Raw genomic sequence first — 20,693 nt, 5'->3', positions numbered from 1 at the left:
AATTAGTGAGAAAGGAGTCTCCTGTTCAGTAGACAGCCTCAATTACCCCCAAAGATAAATTTCACCTTAATCTTAAGGCAAACAAGAAAATGACTTTTCTCCACCTTCTGAAATGCCTAATAGTACTGACTCCATCCTAGGAGTCGGACTCCAGTTTTACAATAAGGGTCATGGTAATGTCCCTCTGGAGTTATAGAAAAGACCACCTCCTCCCTGGGCCTGGCTTGTTCCTTATTGCCTCAAATGACTCCTTAATTGCTCAGTACCTAGCCTCCTTGGCAACAATATCTAACCTTTTCTGCCTTTAAAAATGCCCACTCAACTTGTTAAAGGACCTTCAAATTTTTCAGCACTTGATGTGTCTTTGTTTTGACTTGTGTCAGAACGACACTTGCATCTGTTCTGCGCAAAAGCTAATTGGAGTCACATAGCCATTGAAATATCCAAATGTGCCCTGCCCGCATGTATCGATGCAAATAAAGGAAACCAGGACATTTAAACCATGCCCAAGTCATCTGCAGAAGGGTAAGGACTTCCAGTTATTGGTCACATTCAACAGCTACAGAGAGATTTCCCCCAAATTAAGGGGGAGAAAAATCAGACCACTGCCAGAGCCCTCTGAAGTTTAGGCAAACCTTCAAAGGAGATGGAAAGCCTATTGTCTTGGGGAACTCCCCTGGCATCTGACCAAAGCTATGTGGAAAGTCTCTCTAGAAATCATTGGAAACTTCTATTATCCAGTTTCTGCCCAGGACGTGGCCTTTTAAAACAGTGAGATTGCAACTAGGAAAGCATCAACTCCACTGTGATTAGCCTTTTTTCACATACTGTTTTGAGTTCCAGAGGGATGAGTTACCACAACATCAACATAATGGCATCAGGAAGGAGAGGACCATGTTGCTAAAAATCCTATCATTTAGAACATCTCCACAGAGGAAGCATGGAGCCTAAAAGACAAGAATATGCAGGCTGAGCAGCTCAGTACTGGGATGGACAAAAAGGTTCTTTCAGAAGAGAACACCTGAACAATTATCCTAATTTTCAGTCTGTCCAGAGACCAAGAAAAACATCAAGGCTTTGAAATATTACTTTAAAAAAGGACAGACTAATAGAGAATCCTACAACCAAATGCTGGAACCAGTTTTTATGCCTCCAGATAGCTGCCATCCTGCAAATCCTATAGATGTACTGGATTTCACAGATGAAATGCTCTCCTCAATTGGCTAACTTCACTGGACAACATTGGTCCAAATTACAAGAACTTTCCTTGGTGCAAATGAACCACCTACACAAATTCAGGAGACTATATCCTCTCTATTCTGATGAGATTCAAACCATTTTATGCCAAGCTGACCTGAAAGGGCCAACTCCAGAAGATGCAACTATCTCCCAACAATAATGGTCACAGATCAGCATGGAAAATACTAAAGACCCTATGTTCTCACTACACATATCTTCAGCAACAACCTCAAGCCTGACCAAGTCTTCTCTTTCCATGATGGAGAATATCAGGTCCCAGAAACACCCAGAACCAAGTTTCCTCAGTTTCTCACCTCAGTTGTCCTCCATCCTTCAGTGGCTATTGCCATTTTGTGTTTGAGTCTCTTTCAGTACCATTACACTGTCATCTCATGTGCCCTGCAGTACTGATGGAGCTCAAAGTCTGAAGTAGCACCCACATCAAGGGAAGTTTGTTATGACTTTGGAGGATCACAGTCACGGTGACAACACCCAAATAGACCATAGATCCACCTGGCTAGTTGTGTTTACAGAAGTAGCTGGCCTGATAATAGACCTGGCTAAGATCATACTACCATTTCAAATAAAGCCTACATCTGGAGTCATGAAGAACAATGGAGCCTATTACTGGCCCTACACTAAAAAATCAGACACATTCCAAAACAGAAAAATATTGAAAGTTCCTCGTTTTCACCAAACCTAGAACCAGAGCTGTCATACTGAGCAGGAAAAGGAGGGCTCCTAGAGATATTCTTGGTCCTGGAAACCCAGATTTATATGAAGGATGAATCATGTTCTCTTTGGGGACATTGCAGCAAATGAGAATGGTTTCACAAAGCAGGTTTCACAACCTGATGGACAAGCAAAGATCTAATCCTGTGGTTGGAAACTCAAGAGGCACACTGCAGCATTAATATAAAAATATCACATATGGGGTCTGGGAAGGTAGCTCAGTGGTAGAGCGCTTGCCTTGCATGCCTGAGGCCCTGGGTTCGATTCCTCAGCACTTCATAAGCAGAAAAGGCCGGAAGTGGCGCTGTGGCTCAAGTGGTAGAGCGCTATCCTTGAGCTGAAGAGCTGAGGGATAGTGGCCAGTCCCAGAGTTCAGGCCCCACGACCGGACCACCCCCCAAAAAAATATCACATACGCCTGCAGAAATATATTCTCTTTCAAAATAGCACAGCACATATAGCAAGCATATATGACACTCGGGAGCCCATGGAGGAGGAAATGGAGGCCTACAGAATGGAGCATCAGAGGCCAGATGACCCAATGGCCTCTTTCCAGAAGTAGGCACAGGTCATTCAGGATACAGTCCAGCATGTTCCCACAGCTTCCCACTCATCATGTAAATTAAACAACAACAAAAAACCCTGATGTGTCCTTGCTGTCTTACTCTAATAAAGCTTTCAGAAATCTCAAAGTAATTTCATTCCTTTCCACAGAAACAAAGGATTGGAAGTAGTGCTGTGGAAAGCAGGTCTGGCACCCTAGGGCGTATCTTCTGAGAGCCAAGTATGGTGATGAATGCTTGTAATCCCAGTACTTTCAACCTGAGGGAGGAGGATTCAAAGTTCAAAGCCAGTCTGGGATACAGAGAGACCACATCTCAAAAAAGAAACAAAAACCAGAAACAATAGGGTTTGTACTTGAAAAGCCAGAAATAAAATGTAAGATGTATCTGTTATCTATTACTAATATTTTGAAGGCAGATCAGATCACCATTTTCTAAAACCAGGGATAAATGTGGTTCTTATATTTTTTTTTAGCAATAATTCTACTAAAACTGCAGTTAGTTCATAAATGCTTTGCTTTGCCTTTTGAGACTTTCCTGTTCTGAAACTAGGACCATACTCTTAATCTTTGATGCATCAAAATGAAAGTGGTAGAACAGGTAAATGACTTCTATCCCCTAAATCTGAAGTCATAAATTTGGTTTTCATTTGATTGGCAAGTTTGGTTCTTACTACATTTCCTTTATCTGAAATCTGGAACTAAATTAGCCTTGAATGGAAAAGCAGCTGTCTTCTCAACCTTCAGTCAGTACTGACCGAAGGATTAACCCCCACCTTATTAACCCAGGTGCATGCAGACATCAGGCAAACACCAGGTATGCAGGGACATGCTTGAAGCAGGCAGGACAATCTGATCTAAGCCTGACTGAAAACTTACCAAAAGCCCTCACCTCTTCATACCTAATAGCTTTTTCCATAACCTCTGTCTTCATGCCCCATAAAAGCTTAACTCCAATCACCTCCTTGCCCAACAACCTTGCTGTTCCTCAATAAAGAGTCCTCACCTGTTGAGATGAGTCCTGTCTGTTCTTTCTCCTCCATTTTCCTCACACTTACTGGTTAGCACCAGGTCTTTACCATGTTTCCCCTGAGCTTGGAGACAAATCAAAAGATCTCTAGAATATCATAGAGAATATCGCTTTTTGATGGGGATATTTGGGGGGACATTAGGGCTTGAACTCAGTCTCCTGCTTATTAGGCAGACCTTCTTGCTAAGCCTTTCCTCCAACACAACAGATGGTGTTTCCCCTCCCCTCTGTTTGAATTTTCCCTATATGCAAGCAATGTATAATGATCAAACTTGGGCTCCTCATGACCCTTCCTTTTCCCCCAAAGGACAATGTTTATAATACTATTGCTTTCATTGCCATTGCCTTTATGTAACTCATGTTATGAAAATACTTTCCTGATTATACATTATCCAGTGCACCTCATCTTCATAGCCAGTAGGTGCCACATTGTAAAATTTACAGGGCACAACCCAGAGGTTCCTTGAACCTGAAGCCTCCTCTGAGAACAATGCAAGTATAATATAGCTAAAGTGGGATAGAAGAACGTTGCTAACTCCAGGGGGCATTGATGACCAGGTCCCAGATTACCAAAACCATGTAAGGGGTATCCTTTTAATTCAGTATAACAGTAGCGGGTAGAACAGCTGGGCCAATAATCTCGCATACACTTGATACATATACCTGGTGTCTAGATTCCAACTAAAAGAACAGGTAAATTACGATACAAATGTCATTCTTCAAGGGAATCAAATAGATGGCTCAACCAAAATTCGTGGCTTCACACAAAGTCTGACACTGGTGTCTATTTTGTATCTTATCTTTGGTTAAGATGTGAATACTCAAAAGAAAAAGAAAAATGCAGAGAAATATCTGCTTATTTTCCATGAATTGATACATGAAGAAAGAGAACCTAAAGGTACATGTAAGAGGCCTAGAGGTATCTCAGTCCTAATCAAAGTCAGGAGAGGACTGCCACTATACATTCTTCAAACACTGAATATCATGTGGAAGGCCTTCCAAGAGAGGCAGCCACTTACAGTAATTTTTTTAAAGAGATGCAGCCACATTTCAAAATATATGGTCAGAAAGACAGCTGTGTTCCTTAGCAGTGTGTACCAGGTAGGGACATCACTGGACAGAAAGCACTAGAGAGCAATGTCAGGGCCCACTTCAAAATAACCCAAGTGGGAATGGTTCATCTGCCTGCTGGGACAGATGCCTGCCCAGGGTACGGTCTGATGGTGATGGCACATTATTACCTGCAACTTATGCCATGAGCCTAACATTTGCCAGTACTTGTAACTCCTCCTCAGTATAAGAGAATGCAACTCTTATCAGCAGTCATGGACAGTCATGATGCTTATTCCATGAAAATTAACAAGCCAGCTATTCCCTCCACATGAACAATGTTTCACATGAAACCTGTTTGCCAAAAATCTTAGAACACTTATCAGCATAGACATACACACACAAAAGAAAGAAAACACCTGCAACTATCCCCATTGCAGCTGGATTTGTGGAGCTCCACCTGGGAACACTATGTTGCTATTGCCAGCATAGTATAGTCAACTCAGTGTTTACAAATATAACAGTCAGGGCCCTGGAGGAAATGGCTTTAAGTAACTGCGTTCAAACATCTTATTCAGTTAAGACAATCAACTTTGAGTTCCTCTCCTTCCTCAGCCAAGGCCATGTGAAGCTGAATCCTGGCTGGCAAATCTCATTCATGTTCTCTATCTCTGGTGAGTCAACAGTCACTCACACCAGTGTCCCAGCATCCCAGCAGTCCTATCTCCAGTCGTATTCTCCAATCTTAATTCTATCCATCCCACAATGATTTCCAGTAGCAACTGTGGCCATTTCAAATCCATCTACCTCACCTTTGAAGTCCCAAGACCCTTTCTCAATGCCACAAGAAGCCCCTTAAGCTCAGCTTCAGCCACAACCAGCTCTAATCCCATTTCTACATGAGCATTCATTCAGGAAAACACCATTTTTTCCGCTGAGCTCAGAACTTTCTTCCTTCACTACATTCTTTCCTCATCATTCAAATCTTACCTTAGGAGTCATTTCTCCCAGACTTTTCCCAGGGTTCAAAAGCAGTTCCAAGTACCACCTCCCTCCCCCACAACTGAATGCTTTAACAACAGCTGAGTCTTATCAAGATATACTACACTAGTATTTTAATTTGCACAGTGCACCAAATTGGTTTTACCAAGGGGAATAAACGCCTGGCACCAAGCATCACAATCTTTCACATTTGCACCTGATCTTTCAGTGGATAACAGAGCCATCCACATTTGTGGTGGCCAACAGTGTCAGCTCTGCTTGAGATTTCAGCATTCTTGGTATCCAAGGTTTGGATGTTCTAAGAACACGGCTCTAAATGGCACTTTGATTCCAGCATTCAGGAATTAAGAATTATTTCCAGCAACACTCACTGCCATTGAAACTCATTCAACATCTACTTGCTAGGAATAAGACTGATGTGCAAACACCATGCTGCCTTCACCTAGGCAGTCTCCAAGGGGGGCAAGTGGGAGGCTCTCCCCTCACCAAACCTATAACCATCTCATTTTCTCCCCTCCTAGAGGTGGCCATTCAACTTGAGAAAATTACTGACTAACTGTAAAAAGGGGGGGGGCTGGGAAGGTGGCTCAGTGGTAGAGCACTTGCCTTGCATGCAAGAAGCCCTGGGTTTGATTCCTCAGCACCACATAAGCAAAAAAGGAAAAAGGCCAGAAGTGGTGCTATGGCTCAAGTGATAGAGCGGTAGCCTTGAGCTGAAGAGCTGAGGGACAGTGCCCAGGCCCAGAGTTCAGCTCCATGACCAGACTCCCCCTCCACACCCAAAAAAAAGTTACAAGATTTTACCAAGATGTCCCTACATCAATGAAGCTGAGAACTTTAAGAAAACACAACACAACAATTCATGAAGGTTTTTGTGCAAGTGCTGGGGCTTCAACTCTGTCCTGGGCTCCTGGGCCCTAAGCTTTTGTACTCTACCACTTGAGCCTCAGCTCTACTTTTAGTGTTTTGTTTTGGGTACTAAATTGGAGATAAGGGTCTCTCAGACTTCCCTGCTCCTGCTGCCTTCAAAACTTCATGCTCAGACCCAGTTTCCTGCATAGCCAGGATTAAAGGCAGGGACCAGCCACACCCTGCACCTAAGGGCTTCTGCAAGGGCACACCCTCTCAGAAGAGGAAGAGGAAGTTGAGGAGTGGGATCATCATGTCCTGCAGATAAAGGAGAGCAGCAAGGCCTGGACTTCATTCACTTGGTGCAGGTGCTGGAGGAAAGGGGTGAAGAGTGAGCAGGAACAGGATGGGAGACAGGCTCCAGAAAGGACGTGGAGGGGTTGGGAAGGTGGCTCAGTGGTAGAGCGCTTGCCTTGCATGCCTAAGGCCCTGGGTTCCATTCCTCAGCACCACATTAAAAAAAAAAAGCCAGAAGTGGCCCTGTGGCTCAAGTGGTAGAGCGCTAGCCTTGAGCTGAAGAGCTGAGGGACAGCGCCCAGGCCCAGAGTTCAGGCCCCATGACTGGACCCAAAAAAAAAAAAAAAAAGTCTCACAGAAAGGACGTGGATACCTATAATCCTAAGGCAGAACTCGCAGCCAAGGATAGATGAGAAACCTCCCAGTAATAGAGGCAGAGGTGAAGGCTGAGGCTGGGTGGTTCAGACTCTTCTCAGTGGTGGTTGTAAGGAGCAGAGCAGGGCGCCATTCAATCTACCTCAGTTTCTTACTCCCTGCCAAAGACTTTAGCCTCCACATGTATTCAGGGCAATTTCATCTGAAGAAGTTTTGTTGATTGAAAAAAAGCTTCAAAAGAAGCTGATGGAGCTCCATATCTCATGGCAGAAAGAATTGCTTGCGCCCCTGAAGGCAAAGAATGGTTTACAGCCTCCTTGCTGGCCCTGTGGGGGTCCGGGCCAGAAGCAGCACCATCTAGGGTTCACAGGGTATGCATCAGCATTCAGTCGGCCTGTGAGAATAAGGTGCAGGAGGTGGGCCTGGATGGCACTGTGTCCAGCATGTAGCCATTGTCCATGTCCCAGACCCTGGTGAGCCTGGCCCAGTGCATCCTCAGCCAGGGTTCAGACTCCAAAGAGGAGACTGCAGGGCCTGAGAGCAATCCTATGCACAACTCACTGGGCACCAGCGCTGACCCAGACAACCAGGAAAGGTTAGTAAAGTTTCAACCTTCCTTATGGCCTTGGGACTCGGTGAGGAACAATTTGAGGAGTGCTCTGACAGAAATGCCTGTGCTCCATGATATCCTCTGTATAATTAGAGACAAAAAAAATTATGACTCTTGATCCATTCTCTTGGGATGCAATTCCTCAGAATCCTTAGGCATTGCAACTGATCTCTAAAAAAGTCTCTTGCTGGAGCAACACTGATCCTCTTGAAGCAGACAAAAAGACTGACTAAATTAGTTACTGAAAACCAGGAGCACCAGATACAAAGAGACTTCAACTCTGAGCTCTTGAGATTAAGGCAACATTGGTAACTTTAAAAAGTTGGAGATAGGGACCAAGATGGCAATGGGAAAGTAGGGAAACTCCACAGCTCTCTCCGAACAAAAAGACTGAGTTCAAATGGTTAATTTCCCCAAGAGATGGACCACAACAATACAAAAAGGATGAACATCCAGAAAAAAACAGGAGGTGGAGAAAAAAACAAAGAAAGAAAAAATAGAAAGAATCTCAGAACAGAAGTGTGAAGATCCCTCCCCCAATCTTTACTGGCTGCTTGGGAATGCATCAAGTCATGCCCAGCCCAGCCTGATGGGGGCTGCTGGAGTCCTCAGAGACACAGGGGTTTGTCTGCAGATCACTCACCCAGAACACACCTGAGGTACCAGTGTTGGACCCACTGATCGTGATGAACAGAGAAACCTCCAACCTGGGAGCCTGCACAAAGTTCCCGCCCCCACCCCTCACTCTCCAAGCAGAGGGTCTCTATCCCCCCAAACCCACTTGGCCCCATGACAGGAACCCCAGAACTACACCGGTCGCACACAGAACACCAGAGCAGAAGACCTGCAAGGTACTGGTGCTGTGCTGACCCGAACAGCAGTGACAAAGGCAGAGACAGAAACATGCAGAGCTACCACCACCCAGCCCAGCCCACAGGCATCTCAACTGAACTCTGATTGCGGCAGCAACTGGCAACCTACATCACACAGAAACAACTAGCTCCAGGGTGAGTACCCCACAGGGTGCAGTGTATCACTCAAGGGAGACCAGAGCTGGTGGGAGCACCCAGACCTTGACCCAGACCCCTACCCCAACACCTGGACTACAGAACCCACTAAAACTGGGAACTGTTCCAGAGCTCCACCAGACCGTGGAGCACATCCAGCTGGCCAGACTAGATCAAGAGTGTCCCTGGAAGGGAGCTTAAACACCCAAGCCAAGAACAGCGTCCCTGGGTAACAACAGTCAACAGTGGAAGAAACTTCAACTATTTACTCCAGGCTGTGTAACCCAGGTGGGCTACACAGCAGCACAGGTCCAACTGGCGTGCCCCAGGCTGGGGACTGGGAACCAGGACTAGGCCTGGGGATCTGGTGCCTGAGCAACACAACCAACTCCTCCCAGTTGAAGCCAGAAGCTGTGTATACAGCTCATCAGAGGGGGGAAAACAGGGAATCACACCCATGACAGCAAAAGACCTGAGTGTCCAGGGCAAGAGAACCAGAAGCCCAAACTCTACCAGAACCTGGCCCATATATCCCAGGCCAGGAATTGGACAACTCTGGCCACCAGCACCTGATAATATTTAGGAGCTCAGGCTGGTAAGGTGACTCAGCAGTAGAGTACTTGCCTTGTGTGCATGAGGCCCTGGATCTGATTCCTCAGCACCACATAAGCAGAAAGGGCCAGAAGTGGCTCTGTGGACAGAAGTGGCACTGTGTCTCAAATGGTAGGGTGCCAGCCTTGAGTGAAGAGCTGAGGGACAGCACCCAGGCCCCGAGGTCAGGCCCACAACAGGCCAAAAAAAACAAAAACAAAAACAAAAAAACCCATCAGGAGTCCATAGGAGACTCCAGCAACTGGAAGAGTACATCTAGCACACTCAATCTCGCCAAGAGCACCTGTAGAAGTAAACAGGAGCAGTGTAGGCTGCTCAGTCCTTCTAAAGGCAGGAACTGCCAGTGACCTACAGCAGAGAGCCAAAAGCCCTACATGGGACAGACCAGCAGCTGGAGGTCGGCCCTTAACAGAACTGAGACCAGGTACAGAGTCTCTCCACCAGCCCAGAAACAGCAATCAAGCAAAGACAGACACCTATTGACCAAAACAGAATTTCAGATTAGTCTCCAATAATCCCTGAATCCCCATATGAAAATCACAGAAAAATTACAAGGTTTTCCAACACCCAGGATAGCAAGCTACCCCCAAAAGCCATCAGCCACCTAAGGGAGAGCCCCAGTGGGAGCAAATCAGGAATGGAAAATAAAAGCTACATCCAAGAGATGCTAGAGGCAATGACTCAAGAATTAAAGCGAGGAAGTGGTGCTATGGCTCAAGTGGTAGAGCACTAGCTTTCAGCTGAAGAGCTGAGGGATAGCATCCAGGCCCAGAGTTCAAGCCCCATGACTAAAAACAAAAAACAAAAAGAATTAAAGCGAGAAATAGACCAGAAATTTAAAGAACACAGGGACAAACTATTTGAAGAGATGTAGGATCTCAAACAGGAGGTGCAAGCAAAAATAGAGGCAGTACACACCTCACTAAGAGGTGAGATTATTACTTGGAGAACCAACATCAAATCCATAAATGAGTCCATTTCCTCCATGCAAACCACAATGGAAGCCATAGTTAACAGAGTGAACAAAATGGAATGTAGAGTGTCAGATACAGAAGACAGAATACACCAACTAGACCAAAAAAAAATAAAAACACAGATATGGAAAAATCACTCAAATTATGCCAAAGGGAAATCCAAGAGCAAGTAGATAGTACCAAGAAATTAAAGCTTTGTATAATTGGAGTGGATGAAGTTGAGGAATATCAAAGCAAGGGAATGCAACTCCTATTCAACAAGATCAATGAAAATTTCCTCAATCTTAAAAAAAAATCTTACATACATAACAGAAGCACATAGAATACCTAACAAGCAGGATCCCAGGAGAAACACTTCTGGACACAGTAAAAATGACAGACCTGAATAAGGATACAATCTTGCATGTAGCAAAAATGAAGGAGCTATACTACAATGGGAAAAATAGAATCACTGCAGATCTCTCTACACAGACATTGAATGCAAGAAAGGCCTCTCCCCAAATCAGTCATTGAGAAGCCAACTACAGAGGACCACCTCTATGTTCTAGAGCATAACTTGCACCTGCTGATTAAGAGTTTCATAAGAAATACCTTTACCATCATGAAGACCCACCCAGCAAGTGTAGCTTTTGGTCACAAAAGAATGAATCTTTCAGTCCCCAAGCTTTTGATAAAAATGAAATTTATTACAGTCCAGTGAAAGGCTTCTGGAAAAAAATAAAGCAAAGCATATTTTTCGGAGGAACAGATTAGCTGCAACCATTGACAGCTTGGCAAGTCTCACTGAGGATCCTCACATACAGGCTCATTGGTCCAGTATCAGTGATGATTATGAATTCAGTGTGAAGGTGTTCATTACATCCCAGGGCTATAAACCAATATGCAAGTCCATTCAGCTGCAGTTAACATTGGAGTTGAGCAGATCCAAGGTGTACACAGAGATGGAAGGGTGATCACATTGTCTCATCAGGAGCAGAAGCGACAGGATTTTCTTCTGTCTCAGATGTCTTAGCACCACGGGCACACAGCTCAGCAGCTGGCCAAGGTCATGGGCTGGCAGGTCCTGAGTTTCAGTAACCATGTGGGCCTGAGGCCCGTAGAGAGCATTGGCAATGCATCCACCATAACCATGGCCTCTGCAAATGGTGACTCTGCTACTTCAGTTCACAATGGGCCTGAGAGTGGCAGCAAAGTCCTGGTGCGGTTTCCATGGATCCAGAGCAAAGAGTGATGTGCCCCAGGACAGCAAGTGGAACCATCTCCATGGGCCCTTCAGAGAAGTACAGTGGAAGAAAATGAAAGGTTGTATCTTCCTTCATAAACTGGAGCTGCTCATGTCTGCCCTCAGCCTTGTCTGCTCTGATTCTTCCATGAAGTGGACTGTAGAGGATTGCAGGACAATTATAAGCACAACAAAGAAATGCCTTCCAAAGGATGTTTCATTGCTTTAGAAATAAACACTTCTAGTTTGAAACTTTTCACTTTGTTTTCTGTTTTTTTTTATTGTGAAAATACTGTACAGAGGGGTTACAATTACATGGGCAAGATAATAGCCTCCTCTGTTTCCCCTTCCCATCGTCTCGCTACCCCCATCCAATACTCCCCCCCCAAAGTTGTAAAATTCGTTTTTGACATAAAACTTGTACATCTCATCGTTGCAATGGGCCCACCTGTATCCCTATTTAGATGATTTGTTTTTTCCCTTCCCCTCTACAAATAATACGAACATCAAATACAGTGAAAGTAGGGGTTATTCTGTGTAGGAGGGACATACAAAGCAACAAAGAAATCATCTTATAAATATGAGCATGAAAGAAAAAAACATTTGAATACCTATCTTAGGGTGCATTTCACTTAACATCAACTTATCTGACCTTTTCTGCTTGACTCACACATATATTGCATGTAAGGGAAACCATGTTTCTTTGGGCCTGGCTTACTTCACTTTATAATTTTTTCCAAGTCTTTCCATTTCCTAACAAATGGGGCAATGCCATTCTTTCTGATGGAGGCATAGAATTCCACTGTGTATATATACCACATTTTCTTGATCCATTCATCTACTGAGGGGCATCTGGGTTCGTTCCATATCTTAGCTATGGTAAATAATGCTGCGATAAACATAGTTGTGCTGGTAGCTTTAGTGTGGTCTTGTTTGTGATCATTTGGGTAAATGCCCAAAAGTGGGATTGCTGGGTCATAAGGGAGCTCTATGTGGTGTCTTTTGTGGAACCTCCATACTGCTTTCCAAAGTGGTTGAAAAAGTTTACACTCCAACAATGCAGTAGGGTTCCCTTCTTTCCACCTCCCCTCCAACATCTGTTATTAGAGTTCCTGATTATAGCCATTCTAACTGGGGTGAGGTGGTATCTCAATGTTGTTTTGACTTGCATTTCTTTTATGACTAAGGAGGTTGAGCACTTCTTTATGTGTCTATTGGCCATCCTTTCTTCAGAAAGGTTTCTCTTAAGTCTTTAGCCCACTTATTTATTGGGCAGTTGTGAAATCTTTCACTTTGTAACTTACAAGTACTTTAAAATTCGGCACAATTGTAGATAAGTATGGGAAATATAAAATTGTACTTTTATGCAGTTAAACTGAGTATGTTATTAAAATTTGCTTTCAAATAGCCTTCTTTTGATGGTACCATCAATTAAAATATGTGATTAAAAATCTCATGTAAGTCAGGCACCTGTAAATTCATGCCTGTAATCCTAGCTTTGCAGGAAGATGAGCTCTGAAGATCCTAGTATATAGCCAGCTAGGCAGCAAAGTCCATAAGACTCTTATTTCCAATAAAGTACTCAGAAAAATGATGGAAGTGGAGCTGTGGCTCAAGTGATAGAATACAAGCACACAGACCCGACAGCTACCCCTTTATTTATCCCTAATAAGCAGAAGAACTTGCCCCTCTGCTCAGATTGGTTGAGCTCAGGTTTACCATCTTCTCTGCTTGTGATTGGCTAGTTTCAATAGGATAAGATGTATTTACATAGAGTAATTTTCAAATAAGATTAACAGTTCACAAGTAATCTCAAAATATGCCTATGCACTCTGCTATTTCTTAAATAGTCTAGGGCAGGTCATAATCCCATTGAGAAACTAGTTTCAAACAAAACCTTCTATTTTACAAAGCCTTTATCCCAAAGCAGCTCCCCTTTTGCTTAAGAGCCAAGCCACCAGGCCAAAGGAGGAACTTTTAAGCAGTACACTTTGACAGAAAAGACAGTTTTTCTCACACATGTATATACTTATAAAGGTTTTGTAATATTTTTACAAATTTCATCTGTACAAGTTATATTTACCTTCCAAAGTAGGAAAGCTAGGATACTGCCTACTTGTCTAATTTTCCTCCTGAGAATGTGTAAGACGAAATATTGTATGTTATATACACACATATGTATACTATACATATCAATTATATATTCAATTATATATTCAATTATATATTCATGTATGTCTTAGGATAGGAAAAGGTTTCTGAATTTGGACAAGGTTTCCCTTGCATGTATTTTTGTAATTTATAAATATAGGACATCAACAAAAATTAGTTGCCAGTTCCCAATATTAATAGATCAAGAACCAACATCATTTACACTTTTATCTGAATTCATCCATCTCTATCTTCAAATTTAGAATCCCCTTTCAAACCACTACTTTGAAAACAAAACAAAAAACAAAATTTTTGTCTGTGTACAGAAGCCTTTAGGCACAAGCAGCCGGAACTAGGCACCTCACCCAGAACTAGGCTCCATTCTAAGTTGCATAGACACAGAGCGGCATCCCATAGAGTTATACCACCATCCCTGGTCACACAGGACTGCACCAGTTCCACCACAAGCCCAGGGCAGAGAAAATGCTAAGTAAATGAAAATGAAGCCATTTTACAGGTTGCCATTCATTTACTTTAAGGTCCTGTGTTTGAACATTTGTATGCATGTTGAGATGGCCACTGTGGGTGCTGAACAATTCTGTTACCCTCTGAAGTCAGGAAGTGCAATGGATTTCCATCCTGCAATGGCCCATTTAGTGAACCTTTGTCCCAATTCATACAGCATAGGCTCCCACTTGTTGATATTGAAATATGGATACTGGGTCTAACTGGTGGCATATTTACATCTTTGTGAAAAATCTTTGCACCCCACCCACAGGTAATAGGCATGCCTGAATCCCTAGAGGGAGGGCCAGGGACTTAGACAATAGGTTACCAGATACCCCCAGACCTGTACCATGAACTTGAGATTGAGTTCTCAATCTCCTTGTAAAACTGTCCCATGACCATACTTAGGCCCCGACCAATTCAGCCACCATTGTTCCATGCCTTGGTTTCTCCTAACTCTCCTCTGGACACCATAGTATCCCTTCTCAACTCTCCATTAGAGTTGATCTGGTTTGTTGAGATGGTTTGTCTGCTCTTTCTTTCCTACCCTCATTGCTCAGTTTCTTAACAGTATGAAGTGCATTGAGGATCCAAGTTTTCTGGGGACATGTGCCTGCTTACAGTCACCAGCTTTCTACAAACATTCCTAATTCGGCCTCTCAAAATGTGGCTTCTCTATCTCGTGACTGAATTCCCGTATAACAATCTCATTTTGGCCTGATATGAGGGTAGCTGAGGATAGGTGCCCCAAGGAGAGCAAAGTTTTTATGACAAATGATACTGCCACCATCTGTGAAAATCAACTGTTTGAAAAGTCTTCCCCTCAGGGGCTCTCAGATATTGGGAGCTGGGGTTGGTTTACAGGAAAGGGGATAGCAGAAAGGCAAGCCCAGTCTGTTCTGCTAGCAAGGGGGAAAATGTGCCCTCCCCCATTTTTGTGTGGTCCAGTCTGTAGGTCTAGTCTTCAATGAAACTCACTAGAAATTCCAGGATAGGGTAAGGCCTTGTGAAATTACATTTTTTTTTTTGGTCCGGTCATGGGGCCTGAACTCTGGGCCTGGGTGCTGTCCCTCAGCTCTTCAGCTCAAGGCTAGCACTCTACCACTTGAACCACAGCGCCACTTCTGGCTTTTTTCATTTTGCTTATGTGGTGCTGAGGAATCAAACCCAGGGCCTCGGGCAGGCAAGGCAAGCGCTCTACCACTGAGCGACCTTCCCAGCCCCTACGGTAAGGTCTTGTGAACTGAAGTTCTCAAAATATGTGTTTATAGCTTACAGGGGGTTTTAATTTCACTTGATAGGGGCATCATGACCTTGTGTAGAGAGAATATTTTAGTTCAAGCAGCCAAGATTATACTGGGCCATCTTTAGTCCTTGTGACTACTATACTGGCTTTGATTTAGTACTTCTGTGACTGCTAGGAAAGGCGGTTTGGGGTTGTTTTTATTTTTTTAAATTTTTTTTTGGTTTTGATTTTGGCCGGTACTGGGGATTTAACTCAGGGACTGGGCTCTGTGCCTGAGATTCTGTGCTCAAAGCTAGTGCTCTACCACATGAGCTGTGGCATCATGTCCAGCTTTTTCTGTTTATGTGGTACTAAAGAATTGAACCCAAGGCTTCATCAATGCTTAACTAGTATTCAGCCACTAAGCCATATTCCCAGCCCCTAGAATTTTAATGCATACAAAGTTTCTCAGACCTTTGGCCTCTGTCTTAAAAGGCTAGACATTAAAGATGGCACGTCGACCTTGTAAATTTCCCTGCCTCCTTGAAGACATCTGAATCTTGTGAAAGACTTCACTGTCTCTTAAGTCATCTTGTTTTTTGTTGGTCATTGGGCCTGAACTCTGGGCCTAGGCACTGTCCCTTGGCTCTTCAGCTCAAGAGGAGCTCTCCACCCCTTGAGCTACAGTGCCACTTCCAGGATTAATTCTTCTTGATTCTACATTCTCTTGAGACTATAACAAGTTTGTGAGATCTCTTCATAAAGGCCCTCTATGGATCAGCTGAATCCACTCCATTTCTCAGGAGGAAAAGAATTAAAATTTTGAGCTAGTTCACCTCCCTCTCCATGGAAACAAAGAGGCCCACACTGCCAATCTCTACATCGGTGTTTTGCAAGGGAGCTATGCACCTGTCCATATTTGCAGATGCAGACTATAGAGAAGGCAAAGGAGAAGCAAAGACTTTCTGAAACAGCCCAAGCCAGTGTTCCATGGTAAGAGGTTCTAGCAGAGGTTAAGGGATATTTTGAGTCTTCAGGATCCTCTCCCTGAAAATTCAAAATTCTCTTTACTCCTTGGGAATAAGAATTAGATCTACCTCTAAAGACTTAAGCCTAAGCATATGAGTTATGAAGTAGAGGCTCTTCAAGCATCAGAGCTAGGCAAAGCAGCCAAGGACTGATCAGAACATTGAACAAAGACCAGAGTTGTGTACAAGGAAACTGAAAGGCAAAGCTCCCACTAACTGGAGACTGTGTCATCAGTAATGGACTCTAGCACGTCTAGACCAAAACCTGATGCAATAAAGAACACAGTGTGACTGAAGAGCCAAGATTGCGCAACATTTATAGATCCAAGCCAGACACCAGTATGTCCATAGCTAAGCAGATCACACTAGTCACACAGCAGTAGGACAAGTGCAGAAAATCCTTGGCTTAAATTGGGGAAGGGAAGATGGTGAAGCAAAAGCATTTGATTTGTCCAAACACAAATTTTCTATTAGAGAGCTTCTTAGGACATCCTTGAATCTGATTAGAAAAATAAAACCCTCCATCTTCCACCACTCACAGGAAGGCAATTACCCTTTAGGAACACATCTAAGGCTTTTAAGTTCTGATCCCTACTGTGTGTTAGGGACACCAGCCTGGGCTGTGAAGGTGAAGACGCAAGCTTGAATCCTGGTTGCACATAATGGCTTTTGAACAGAGCCCAGGCTCCTAATAGAAAATGAGGGATCAAGAACACACAGCCAATGCCTTACCATAAAGTACTCAAATGTTCTGAGGGCAGAAGACTGACTGTCTCTAGGATGAAGCATAAATACTGGCAGACGAGTGGAAAAGCAGGACTCTGGGACCTGGCTTTGGCCCACTGTCATGCACAGTTTCACACAGCAGGAAAAGCTGTTGCAAAATCTCCCACCCATGGGAGCTAACTGTGCAAAAGGAAAGGAAAAAACCAAACACTCCTAGAAGGGGCAGAAGGGGTTTTAACTCAAGTAGTGTAGAACACAGGCTTAGGTCTCAAAGTCTATCAAATAGGGTTTATCAGCTTCAAATAGTTACCTCTCCACTAAATCTTACACTGTTCATCTTCAGATAACACTTAGTTGCCTATAAAGCAACACTTGAAAGACGGAAGTAACTTCAATACAAAGTACTTTCTCAACTGTGTCACAGACTTGATATCCCAGCAGTGAGTAGGTAGCAGTCTGTTTGCTACAGTAAATGTACTCATACTAAAAGCAACTTGTGCACAAGACTCCTTATCCCTCAAGGAAACAGTGCAGCACAGTTTTCAGGTGTTGGATCTCCAACACCTGTTTTCATGAGCCACTTCCCAGTGGGCTGCTCAACTGGAAAGACTTTACAGAGAGAAGCCTCAGGAGGGATTCAGTAAACACTTCTCTCTGGCCTAGCGGACAGTAAAGCAAAAGCAGACAAATAATTTCTTTTCTGTAGAATCTAGATTGTGAAAGAGGGCATGAACATTAGTGGGTTATAGATAACCAGCAAGAGATAGGAGAAAATACAGTGTGAGGGAGAGAACATGATAAAAATTAATGCATTAAATAGAAAAAGGTCATGAACTAATTGTACGAATTACAAATAGAATCAAAGTAGTTTAGAGGGATGTTTTAATGTTCCAGAATGAAATTCCTCCCTTTGGAGATTATACACTGATTTTTCAAAAAGTCACTTATTCATCCTCTGAAGAATTGAGAATTCAGAGGTGAATGCTTCTAGGTAGGTTTACACAGGTCAGGGATTTTTAGCCAGCTCTTCAATGAGGGCATGCAGGAAGCCAAGGAGGAGAGCCCAGCTCTTCAGTTGTTTTACCCTTGGAGGAGGGCAATCACAGGCCCCAGATTCACAGGGGAGAAACTGAACCCCATTTCCCCCTCAGTAAATCCACATCCTACCCTTTGTCTCAGCTTTGACTAATCTGACCTTCCACCCAATTTGGGTTAAAGTGAGAACTGCTGAGCAGATTTTTCAACAAACCAACAAAAGCCCTTATATGTTACTCTGGTCAGGGAGAAGACACTTCCCACCAAATCATCTAGACTAAGAAACAGGCTGTGGAGTCCACATCAGACTGTCTGGAGATGGAGATAGTCCCGAGTGTGATTTATACCTGAACTCATTTACAAAGAATAAAGATGAACTGGGAAGGAGAGAAGGGGAGGGGTACTGAACTTCCAATAACTGAGAAGACACGGACACCATGTCTCCACAGAACCCACAGGCCTGGGTGCTGTTGCTCACCTCTTCAGCTCAAGGCTAGCGCTCTACCACTTGAGCCACAATGGCATTTCCTGCTTTTTTTTTTTTGCTTATGTGGTGCTGAGGAATTGAACCCAGGGCCTCATGCATACAAGGCAAGCGCTCTACACTGAGCTACCTTCCCAGTCCCTTGTTACTTCTTGAAAGGGATGTGGTATCATCCATTTAAGGCTCACAGTAAAAGGCAAGTAACATCTCAGAGCAAAGTGGGAATGCTGACCAGAAATGCTGCCAAGAGCCTTGGGGTTTCAAATTCAAGTGTGAGGATTAGCAAAGCTGACCCATCCATCTCACTGAGAAATAGGAAGGACTTAGGAGACTTGGTAGTTTGTCAGGTCGATTTTTGAGCATATCAGATAAGCAACAGAATTCATGGAGGCTCTAAAAGCAGTCAATTGTGGGCTTTTATCTTGGCAAGCCAGAGTGAAAAAGGAGAGGTTACCATAGAGGGCAGGCAAGTTTGACCTAACACCTGAGGCCTACCACAAAGCTCCTCAACATGTTTTAAGAACCTAGATCTTATGTAGGCTTTAAGCTACAATCCCCAAAAGACCACCAGCCCCTTGGAGAAGATGAAGATAGAGGACAGGCCAGGGAGCCCACATGAGCCATGTGATCAACGACCCAGGTGAGCCACAGGAGAGGAGGAGGGAAGGCTTTTTCTGCAGGCTTTGTAACAGCCCAGGGAGCAAATTAGGAACATTGGACACTCTTGAAAGATTAGAGTTTGAAAGTAGAGTCAACAGAATATTCTGGGTAGGACAGTGGGGAAAAAATGCCAAAGGCCCCCGCCCCCAGCCAGGTTTCCTAGCTTAGTTTTCAAGTAGCTTTTCAGGTGTCTCACAGGTCTTCATTCCCCATTCCCCCACCCTCCACACTTAAAGATGATGTGTTCACACCCCTCCCCATCCCTTTTCCCTCCCTCCACATCTCTTCCCCCCCCCCTCCTCGTGGTTCACTGAGGGAGAGGCCTTTCTTGAATTCTTCCAGCTTTGTTAGCTTTCCACCACCACCACCACCCCGGTTTTCTTAGCACCTACATAACCCTTTGCTTCTTGTTACTTTTCTCCAGAGAAAGTTTTGAGAAAGACAGAAGGCCTTCCACCCAAAAAACCCTGTATCTAAAAGTTTTTCTTCAAAGGAAAGGAAGCTTCCAGGGCGGGGTGGAGCAGTGTTTGCTTTTTCCCAAAACCCGGAGGCAGGGCTTCCAGGCCAAGGCCTGGGTGGTCCACTCGGTGGAAACCCCCCGGCTCCTGGAAAGCTCCTGGAGCCCCAGCTGTGGAAACCCCAGCGAGGAGGAGACCCAGTGGGACCTTCTGAGCTTCAGCGCCTTCCGCACCCCCCAGACATAAGCCGGAAAATGAAGAGGCTGGGCAAGAGCCATGCAAGGGTCTCAGTCGGACTGTGGGCTGGGCTAGGGCCTTTTCATGGTCCATGGTAGCGAGTCACTTCCGGGGCGTGGCCACAGAGGGCAAGGGCGGGTGGCGCTGGGTCCTTCTCACAGGGCCAAGCCCAGCGCTTGACTGTATGTGGTCAAAGCTGGGGGTGAGCCACGCTGGGGCTCGGCTGTACTTTTGGGTTCAGGTGTCCACAGCGGCAGCAAGCAGGGCAAGAAGCTAGCAGGCCCTGAAACCCGGCCTCAGACCTCCAGCTCTGTTCCCAGCACACCTGCGCAGCCTTCTGGGCTGTCCCCAGGCTCAGCCTTGCCTGGGCGGGTTCAGAGCACAGCTGGTCCTGGGCAATCAATGAACTCCTCTCACACTTGTTACCAATCCACTGGGGGCCAGCGCCGCCCGCCCCTCCCCGCTGCGGCCACGCCCCGGAAGTGACGCGCTACCAAGGACCATGAAAAGGCCCAAGCAGAACCCGGAGTCCTGCTGAGACTCTTGAATGGCTCTTGCCCAGCCTCTTCATTTTCCGGCTTATGTCTGAGGAGTGTGGAAGGCGCTGAAGCTCAGAAGGCC

At 44.6% G+C, this 20,693-nt stretch overlaps 2 pseudogenes; both read left to right on the top strand.

Annotated features, from left to right (window-relative positions):
• Positions 1-7,399: 7,399 nt before the first annotated feature.
• Positions 7,400-8,154, top strand: LOC138819004 (mediator of RNA polymerase II transcription subunit 17 pseudogene; annotated as a pseudogene).
• A 2,663-nt stretch (positions 8,155-10,817) lies between these two features.
• Positions 10,818-11,790, top strand: LOC138819003 (mediator of RNA polymerase II transcription subunit 17 pseudogene; annotated as a pseudogene).
• Positions 11,791-20,693: the final 8,903 nt, after the last annotated feature.

The sequence above is a fragment of the Dipodomys merriami genome, unplaced genomic scaffold, assembly GCF_024711535.1.
Source record: "Dipodomys merriami isolate MVZ:Mamm:240054 unplaced genomic scaffold, mDipMer1.0.p SCAF_8, whole genome shotgun sequence".
Classification (NCBI taxonomy): domain Eukaryota; kingdom Metazoa; phylum Chordata; class Mammalia; order Rodentia; family Heteromyidae; genus Dipodomys; species Dipodomys merriami.
This window is presented reverse-complemented; position numbering and strand designations above follow the sequence as displayed.